The following is a 9,449-nucleotide window of genomic DNA, read 5'->3' on the forward strand; positions in this document are numbered from 1 at the left end:
ATTTTATTCCTTTTTGTCATTTCATAATCTCCAGCTTCTTGAAAAACCTGTTATTTTTTTTTTTTATCCTGAGTCATTTCACATGAAGAAACCATTGTTCTGAACGGTGACTCATCAGTTTGCATCACCACTTTCCAAACCCCTCGGGGGCACGCGGGCTCGGGGAGCAGGCCATGGCAGCCAGCCCTTATTTACCAATAAATAGGCACTTCATCGCCGCCTCGACTCATCATCGCTATTTAGCCTCATTTTCTTCCTGCATCCCAGCCGTGAGCCCGGAGCCATCGCTCTCTTCGCTTTTGTAACCCGCTTTTTATGAGGAGCGCTCACACGACCCACGTCTCACTGACAGCCTGTCTGCTGGCTAAATACGAATGTAAAAATTTGTAAGGAGAGACAAATATCTAAACACTAGAGCTGAAATACCTGGAAATACCAAGTTTCCCCGGAGCCAGCCTGCCACGAGGCAGATGCAGCGAGGGATGAGTGAATTTCACACGAGCGATACCAAGACTTTAGAGTTCAAAGGTGAAAACAAAAGGCTCCATCCTGCTTTCCTTACACACCTAGACCTCAGTAAATTGCCTCGTGTATTTCTGCGACTGAGTAAGTATCACTAAACCAAAAGAAACCAAGGAGCTTGGATGCACTCTTTCTTCTAAATCCCACAGTCGCCCAGACCAAACGATACTCAGCACCTTACCCTAAATATACGACGCAGCCCTTTCTGGTGGGATGCAAATCGCAGCTCAAACCTCCCACAGCCGTAGCTCCAACCGGAGGCGGAGGGAGCGGTGTCCGCGGAGACCCCTCTGGGGGCCGCGGCCGTAGCTCCGGCGCGCTCCCGCCGTGGCTCGGTTGGGTTGGGATTCATCCCAAGGGCAGGAGGGTCACACAAGGCTCAGAGCAGCCTGAAGGCTCGCAGTCATGTCTGAGGCAGAGAAAAGAGCAAGAACATCACTTGAAAACTTGAAAAAAAAGGAATAAAAAGAACACCCAGACCTACGACTGCGACGACTGATGTTAAGTACCCCCAAAAGCAGGTTGCACCCGTGATGAGCTTAACATGGGGCATAAATTCCTGGTTTTCTCTAACAGCAAACAGTCTGTTGTTGGGATCTTACAGAGCTTAGTTTTTCTTGCCTTCCTACTCTTCTATGCCAATCCTTTCTTTGGTTTCCTTTGCAAGGCTAATAGGAAAACCATTTGAAAGCCATCTCTAGCCAAAATTTCCACCAACACTTCACTGCTGGCAGAGCTGCCCAGCCATGCAACATGGGGCACGAATGTATTTTCATGGGATAATGAGCTGAATTTGAGGCTTGGGGGTTTTCTTTGGCTCTTCAGCAGTAGTAACACACCAGCCTGGGCTCCTGATTGAAACCTCCTCCTCAGGCACAGCTTCCCACTGAGAACCTTCCCTGTACTGCAGAAGGCTCGTGTGGGGATGCTGCTCCTTCCACTTCACCTAATTTTTTAGGCTTAGCACAAAAAAATCACAAAGTTGCCAAAGACCAGGACTGGGAGCAGATTATTCCCTAGGGAGGTACAAAAGTACAGGCCGAAGGGAGCAGGCGCAGGGTTGCAATGCATACCCTACAGGCTACATCACACCGGAGAGAGATGAAGGCAGGTGCTGCTCCGGGGGGTTGGGGATGATGCGTGCGAATGGAGGACCACCATCTGTTTTCGGAAGGACTCTCTGTTCCGGCACTTGCCGCAATAAGGCTGGAGTTCGATTGCCTCTTCTGTGAAATGAAGAAAAACCAGGAATGAAGTAAACTCAGCATCCCACTGGTCTTTTTTTTTTTTTTTTTTTTACCCCCTCTGTGTTTTTTCTCTCCTTCCTCAGATGACTTTTTCACCCAGTCCCCAGGACAGGCTCTGCTGTTCCTCCTCCCCTCTGCCTGCACGGACAGGCTCCTGCCTGTCCCAGCCCAGCGCTCAGCCCACTCCCTGCCACCGCTCCGGATCCCAAGGAAGCCGCCCCAGCCCTCCCAATACTGGTGCTGGACTGGGAGGCACTGGCCTAGGACAGATTTACGGCCGTCCTAGAGTATTTGGGGAGGAATTAAGCATCTGGAACACCTCTCTTATGAAGAAAGGCTGAGGGATTTGGGTCTTTTTAGTCTGGAAAAAAGACGACTGAGGGGGGATCTTATCAATGCTTATAAATACTGAAAGGGGGGGTGTCAGGAGGATGGGGCCAGGCTCTTTTCAGTGGTGGCCAGTGACGGGACAAGAGGTAACAGGCACAAACTTGAGCACAGGAAGTTCCACCTAAACATGAGGAGGAACTTCTTTCCTTTGAGGGTGGCAGAGCCCTGGCGCAGGCTGCCCAGAGAGGTGGGGGAGTCTCCGTCTCCGGAGACATTCCAAACCCGCCTGCACGCGTTCCTGTGCCACCTGCTCTGGGTGACCCTGCTCCGGCAGGGGGTTGGACTGGGTGATCTCCAGAGGTCCCTGCCAACCCCTGCCAGTCTGTGATTCTGTGATCTGGGGTGGGAACACCCCTGGCCATTGCAGCTGGGAGGCAGGCTGCGCGCTGGCAGGGGTGCAGAGGTGCCGGGGTGTCGCAGGGCGCGCAGGTGGGACACGGCTCCTGCGCAGGAGCAGCAGGGACGGGCACGGCCCGGGCAGGCCCAGCAGAAGACTGGGGGGCAGGACCATCTCCTTCCGCACCACAGCCCTGTACCCTGCAGGTCACCATCGGTACCACCCAACAACGGCACGAACAAAGCACAAATGGCCAATTTCTCCCACGTATTTTTTCCCTTCTTCTGCAATCTTGAGACATGCTTTTTTATTTTTTATTTTTTTTTAATTTTGCAGAAAGGATCCAAGCCTCAGCTGCACATCTGTTTCGACAAGAATTTATTTCAAATCTTGACTGCACAAAAGAAAACTTTTTTCTCGGTGATTTTTTTTTTTGTTTTCCTAGAGGCTGTCTCTGTGAAGTGCTCTGATGTCCACAAGGTGCGTGAGATGTTATCACAGAAGCTCACAGCCTGTCCCTCCGACGGGTAACGCAGGGGATGGTTTCTTTGCTTTATGGCTTCAGCTACTTCCCTTTCAAGAAACACCTTCCAGCAGCATGATGTTCTGCAATAAGTTCAAACTCACTTCGTACTCCTGGAGAGGTGCAAGTCCAATGACAGCTGACCAGGTCAGACGAGGACTTCACCAGCACCACCTCCGTGGCGTGTATTTCATAATTCCGTGTTTACGGAGACATAAATAGACGCCATCCCCCAGTCACATGCGTGAGGATCTGTTACACATTCCTCGCTGCAGTCACACAGGCTTGCAGCAGCTCCACAAACTTCGGCTAACCACGGCGACTGTAACTTCTTCGGGTTTTCCTCATTTCTCCCAAAATAATAACGGCAAACAACATGCGTAAATCTTTTACGGATTCTCTCTCGCCTTCTGCCTGACAACGGCTCTGAAAACACAAGCAGAGTTTCTTCTTTGATCGAATAGAGAGCTCCTTTACAAATTTCTTCCCCAGCATGTTGAACATCAAACTGTTGAAGGAAAGCTCTCCCCCGAAACAGCCTGGGGAAAAAGAAAAAAAGCCATATTGTTTGTTAAATTTAGGAGGCAATTCAAATTACAGATTAGGAAACAAAACAGTGTTACAGAAGTGGTAATAGCAGACAAGAGAACTAGGTGAGGAGTGAAAAAAAAAAAGGAATATAAATTAAAAAAATGTTCTCTTTACAGACAAATTTTCAGGTACAAGCGTCACATTGACATACCTTCATTAGGGACGTTCAGCTGAGCTGTTCAGAGCCGGCTGCCGCAGACAGCAATGGGCAGGAGCAAGCAGATGGGACGCATTTTCTAACAAACGCTTGAATAAACATCTCATTTTGTAGGAACACCCAAACTTCTTTACGTCGATGCTAAAAGTGCCTCAGACGCCAGGAACAACGCGCTAAGCTCTAAAAAAAGGCAAACTGTATTATTAGCTCTGCCTCCTCCTGTTCTGCCCAAACCCTGTTTCTCCAGGCGGCACCCAGCACTCCAGCTGCTCTCCCTTCCATAGCTGCACATCCGAACTTCCCCCACGGTGTCTCCTGCAATTATTTTTTCACCGGTAAAGCAGAAAGCTTTTCATTTTCTCTACTGCAAACTCCTGATTAATTTTTTTTTTTTAGCCTTTAAAGCCTACTGCGAACGCAGGCTTTCACGAAACGTCCTCTGCAATTTGATGCTAATGCATAGCAGTGACAATATTTTGAAGAGATTTATTTTAAACCTCTTGTGTGCGTGTGTATATATATGTATACATATATTTTTACGTAGTATATTACATACATACACACCCAGAGCAAGGAACAGAAGAGTTAAGCTGCACATACAGGGATCTTCCTTTCACAGTTCCAATTTATTTGAAAATGAACCAAAATCAGGTTCGGAAAGAACGGCATTCGGGCACCGTGGCTGGAACCGATAGCCAAGGCTGAACTCAGACCTCAGCCCCGGGTGCCAACAGGCATGAGAGCGCTTAAAATACGGCTTTAAGTTCTGCAGCTTGTGCTTCTCTCTGGTCAGAAGCGACACACGCTGAACAAACGACCTCGGCTCTGTCCTTGGGGAACAGCCGACCGAGGATCAGCAGTTTTCAGTCACTTTGCAAAACCCAGCTTAATTGTAGGATGGGTTTCAAAACAACCTGAGACACGCCGGCATTACCGTGGCACGCACAGACCAATTGAAACACGGCTCCTATCGCTACCTGATTTGTCTCTCCCGTCTTCGCTTTCACAAGCGCCAGCATTTCCAAACGGCAGCCCCGGGGTCAGCCCACAAACAAGCTGCGGCAGAGCAGCGTTAGGAGCCCTGCTCCGAATCGCTCTCCCTCTCACCTGGCTGGCAAGAGGCCATTTTTCAACTCGGTTAATTTTCTCCCTTCCTCCATTGCACGGGCGGGAACTTGGTCAAGTATTTCCTAGAGATGCTCGCGCAACCCTCAGGGCAGTCCCTGCAGCGTGGTCCCCAGCGCTGACCACCTCCTCCCGCCTGATTTCTTGCCGCTTTTAGGTTTCAGCAAAACTTTAACAAAGATTTTAACAAATTCTTCACTTAAACCAAATTCAAACCTTCCCCTCACCGAGAAGAGCTTCCTTTGCTCAGAAATCCGGTGTGCTACAAAACCTGAACCACTTCAGCTCCTCTCTACAGGGTAAGCTCAGGTTCCCCGTCTGCACGTCCCACCCCTGCCCAAACCAGCACGTCCCACCGCAAGCACCAGTCCCATGCCTGCCCAGACCAGCATCTCATCACAGCACACCCCTGGTCAACAAACCCGCTCCATCCACTCCCGGGTTTGGGTACTCAAATACCATTAAATTGCAAAGATCAGGTCTCCAACAGCTCATCTCCGCCCCAAACCAGGGGTTTGCTCCAGCTCCTGCTGCTCCTCAGAGTTCATCAAACCCCTCTGACTATAAAGCACCACCTTTGGGGGGAGAAAATGTAACCAAACAATATAAATTCTTATTTGCCTATGCCAAAATCAGGCATTTGGACCTAATTCTCCTTTTACAAGGATAGCATTTATTACATTGCACATTTAGTATAGAGAATCAGAAGTGACACATAGAGCCAAGCTTTGCACCCACTCTACACATCACAATTTTTTTGTGCTGCTCTTTTAACTTGTTTTCAACTTAATGTTGTCATAGTTGGGTGCAGGAGCTGACAGTGAAAGGGTACATGCTCAGAGCAGCTTTTTTGCTGCGAAGGCAGAGGAGGTGACCCAAAGTGCCATCGATTTACACATGGTTTGTGCAGTATCTTCAGCAGCTTACATGTGATGAAGGCTTCCATCATCACTCCGGGACACGGAGAAACGGTGCCAAGGGAGGTGTTGCTTCATCCCATGGTGCTGGTGGTTGCTCTTCTCATTCAGGCAGTGACCAAATATGATCTAATCCCTCCAGACCTCACCTTTGTCACAGGTTAAACAGGGACAACAAGTGCCCTCTGCCCCACAAAGACACTGAGGCACCATTAGCAGAGAGAAAGCATCGAGATCCCGGAGTGAAAGGCATCAAAGATTCTAAAACGTTATTATCGATTTCTTTCTGTGATGGGACACTTGCCATAAGAAACAGGGTCATAAGAAAAACAAGCGATACTTTTTTTTTTTTAATGATTATTTTACCCTAACTGCTTATCAACAAACAAATTTCTAACTCTAATTCGAAAGCAGTCAAGTAAGAAATAATTTGACAAATGTAAACCGAGGAGAACGCATACTTTGGATGGGAAAACAGTTCTCTGTCACAGTCAGTTCACACACTTCCCCGTGGATGGGATGGGTGGACTCTGTTTGAAGAGCACCTAAACCCAGGGCAATCCCCACTCCGTGCAGACCCCAGAGGGCAGCAGGATGCCAAGGCAGCAGCATTTGCCTCCAAGATCGGATCCTTCCATCTCATTTTAAAATTGCAACAAAGGAAACACCATTTTTTCCCCTGCTCAAAGAGTTTTCCAAGTAGAGGATTTGCTTCTATGCACGCATGAACAGAAACCCTGGCAAAGAAGAGGCTGAATTATTATTATACCCAGCTGAAAAGAAACCCCAAAACTCACTACTAGACAATGTACGAAGTGACTACACTTTTTTCCTGGTTTTGATAATTTGACAAGAACTCCTTTTGTTTAAAACTCCTTTTCTTCAAATTCCAAGTCAGAATTTTATTTTCTATTCACAATACTTAAATTTCGAGCATGGGATAACAATAACAAACACCACATTAAGAACATGTTTAAGAACACTTGCACCTTTAGCTTTTCTTCTGCAGTTTATTATATAAATTATGCTTTTAAACATTTAGAGCACTTACATTTCAAAACAGACAATGTTTAGCTCCCCACTGAGATACTAGTGCAAAAAGTGGTTTATCTAAGTGCAAGTAAGTTACATCCCCACTGACAGTCAGTGGATTAGGCTGTTTTTAATATAAATCCCACGTCCATAACTAACAATTATGTTCTCTACACTAAATCTGAGCATGTTGTAAATCAAAAGAAATATTGGACTTTGGTTGGTAACGACCAAATACTCTGACAGCACAAACAGGAGAAGAACAGTTTGACTTCAAAGCAGACTTGTGAATTCACCGGGGTTGGAGACCACCGCTATCATTTTTCTGATCTGACTTTAGTTATAAATAAGTGGATGCCAAATGTTCTCTTTGACATTCAGTTCCAGTTATTAAAATACAATAAAACTCACATACACGCATGTATTGTATTCCAGTGAATGCCACAGGTCACCTTTGGCACATCACAGACAGCACCTGAACACTGCATACAAAAATATTCATGATTTAGCCTTGATCTGGCAGGAGGACAAGTGAGAAAGTTCAAAGATCCTTCCCGTCTCCAACGCCAACAATTGTCGCTGAAAAATGGATTAAACCAAGACTGAAATACAGCAATGCCTCTCAGTTACACAATACATACTGAAACCCAAGTTTAATTAAATCCAAGCAAAATAAATCTTTTTCAACCCACAGACGCTAGTGTATGGGGTCACTGCAGTGAAACACAGGCCACTGTCAGCAGTAGTTGTCAGTACCTTAGAAATCTGCACTCATTTCTCTTAAAGAACTGTTGCCATGTAAAACCAAAATGAGACACTTCATAAATAACATCTTTATTAATGAGTTTTCTTTTTCACATTCTTTAAGGTGATGGTTAATTGAAATCTGCATAGTCAAGAGTGCAAAGGAAAAAAAATTCATAGAAGTCGGACCCAAATGTGAATGTTGCCTTTTTTTTTTTTTTTTTTTAAGTTAAGTGAGACTGGTCACAATCATAGGAAAAAGCAACCTCCAGAAATAAGTGACAAGGGAGATATGGAGCGGGGCGGGGATGAAAACCACCAGAAAAACTCTGATCAGTATATTCGTCTATTAATGAAGTCTTCACACAAAGACACACAACACCCATTCACATTCATGTGCACAATGGAACGTAAACTACAGAAGACAGACACTTCCTCTACTGAATGAAGTGAAACCGCAGGATTATCTGTGTATGTAACCCAGTGCTGATCAGCTGTTCCCACGAGGGGAACCATTACAATATCCAGGTGGATAAACCCAGATTTCTTCATGCCCTTATTACAACCACATTTAAACTAGCATCCTACAGCAGGAAACATGAAATCTGAGTATTTCCATACTACTAAGAATTACTCTTAACACGCACTTTTAAAGCGGTATCACCTCCCTTCTTTTTTAATTCTTAATACTATCATCCCTTTCCTTCCTGCTAACGTTACTCGGTTGGTTGGAAGCGCAGGTGAAGAGGAGCTCTGTGCCCACGCCATGGCTCAGCCGGTGGAAGCGCAGAACACCTCCAGCTTCATTTCCATAAGCACAGGCGAGACGGTCCCAAGTCTCCCACATCGACACCGCACTGTGACCGCAAGTAGTATTTCTAATATTTACACCATCTACTGATTTAGCTGTTGTTCTCTATTTGTAACCATCATCAGAAAACTCTAGAGAGGGAAAAAAAAGGAAGCATGTCCCCTACGTAACAGCTGTAAGTAGCAAAGACTCACATATTGTCCACATGCTGGTGAGAGGCCGTTTCTTACCTCCAGTTTTGATTTATACAACCACGACGCTACTCTACAGCTGAGCACTAGTTTAAATGCAAAATTCTCTTGCGTTGGTCATTTGGAAAAGCTATCCAATACCATTGCTCTGAACTTCACCATGCACAAACTAGGCTTAACGCTTTGCATATGACTGCGCACTAATAAACTTCATTACAGTTTACATTAGTTTAGGTTCTGAATTATTCATCTTATTCAGATGCACAATCAAGGACTGTGCGGAACTGATCATCAATATTCAAACGTACAAGTTCAGATCTGGGCAAGGAAAAACTCTCATTTATTTGATATGAGCCCACAGGCTTTAAATCTGAGATTCAAGCCCAGCAGATCAAGAGAAAGTTATTTATGAAATCATACCAGTCAGAAATACGTTTGCTGCCATAGATATCGTAAACATAAGGCCTAAAGTATTTTGAAGAAGACCTACAACAGTAAGTAAAAGGGATTCAGGAAAAACACTTGCCGCAGTTTGTACTCTTACAAGGGGGAAACAAACTACACAGCGAAACTCAAACCCATCAGGGTGAAACGGTGACTCCAGGGCTGAAACCCTACCTGCGCTGGACAGATGAGAGTGAAACATGCCCAGCACACAGGAACACCAACCCCAGCTCCATGGCAGCGGCAGCCAGCATCAACAAGACACTGAGACACACGTGCTTCGACACCCCTGCTTCAAAAACAACCTGCTTCCTCCTCGGGGAACTAAAGCACTCGAAGATGGGGAAAAACAGGCAGAAGTCTGGGAACAAGGACTGCAGATAATCAAATTTTACCCCCAGAACAAGGCCACCCGGGC

At 46.1% G+C, this 9,449-nt stretch overlaps 1 long non-coding RNA gene across 3 annotated transcripts; it reads right to left on the reverse strand.

The window, feature by feature from the left end:
• Nucleotides 1–2,851: 2,851 nt before the first annotated feature.
• Nucleotides 2,852–4,830, reverse strand: LOC141749997 (uncharacterized). 3 transcript variants are annotated; one of them, XR_012589544.1, is made up of 3 exons: nucleotides 4,745–4,830; nucleotides 3,762–3,947; nucleotides 2,852–3,558 (listed from the first exon to the last, which is right to left on the reverse strand). It is a non-coding gene; the product is annotated as an uncharacterized LOC141749997 (long non-coding RNA). The 3 variants fall into 3 exon arrangements; XR_012589545.1 differs by lacking the exon at nucleotides 4,745–4,830 and adding an exon at nucleotides 4,332–4,650; XR_012589543.1 differs by lacking the exon at nucleotides 4,745–4,830 and having other exon boundaries at nucleotides 3,762–4,234.
• Nucleotides 4,831–9,449: the final 4,619 nt, after the last annotated feature.

Source organism: Larus michahellis, chromosome 11, assembly GCF_964199755.1.
Source record: "Larus michahellis chromosome 11, bLarMic1.1, whole genome shotgun sequence".
NCBI lineage: Eukaryota > Metazoa > Chordata > Aves > Charadriiformes > Laridae > Larus > Larus michahellis.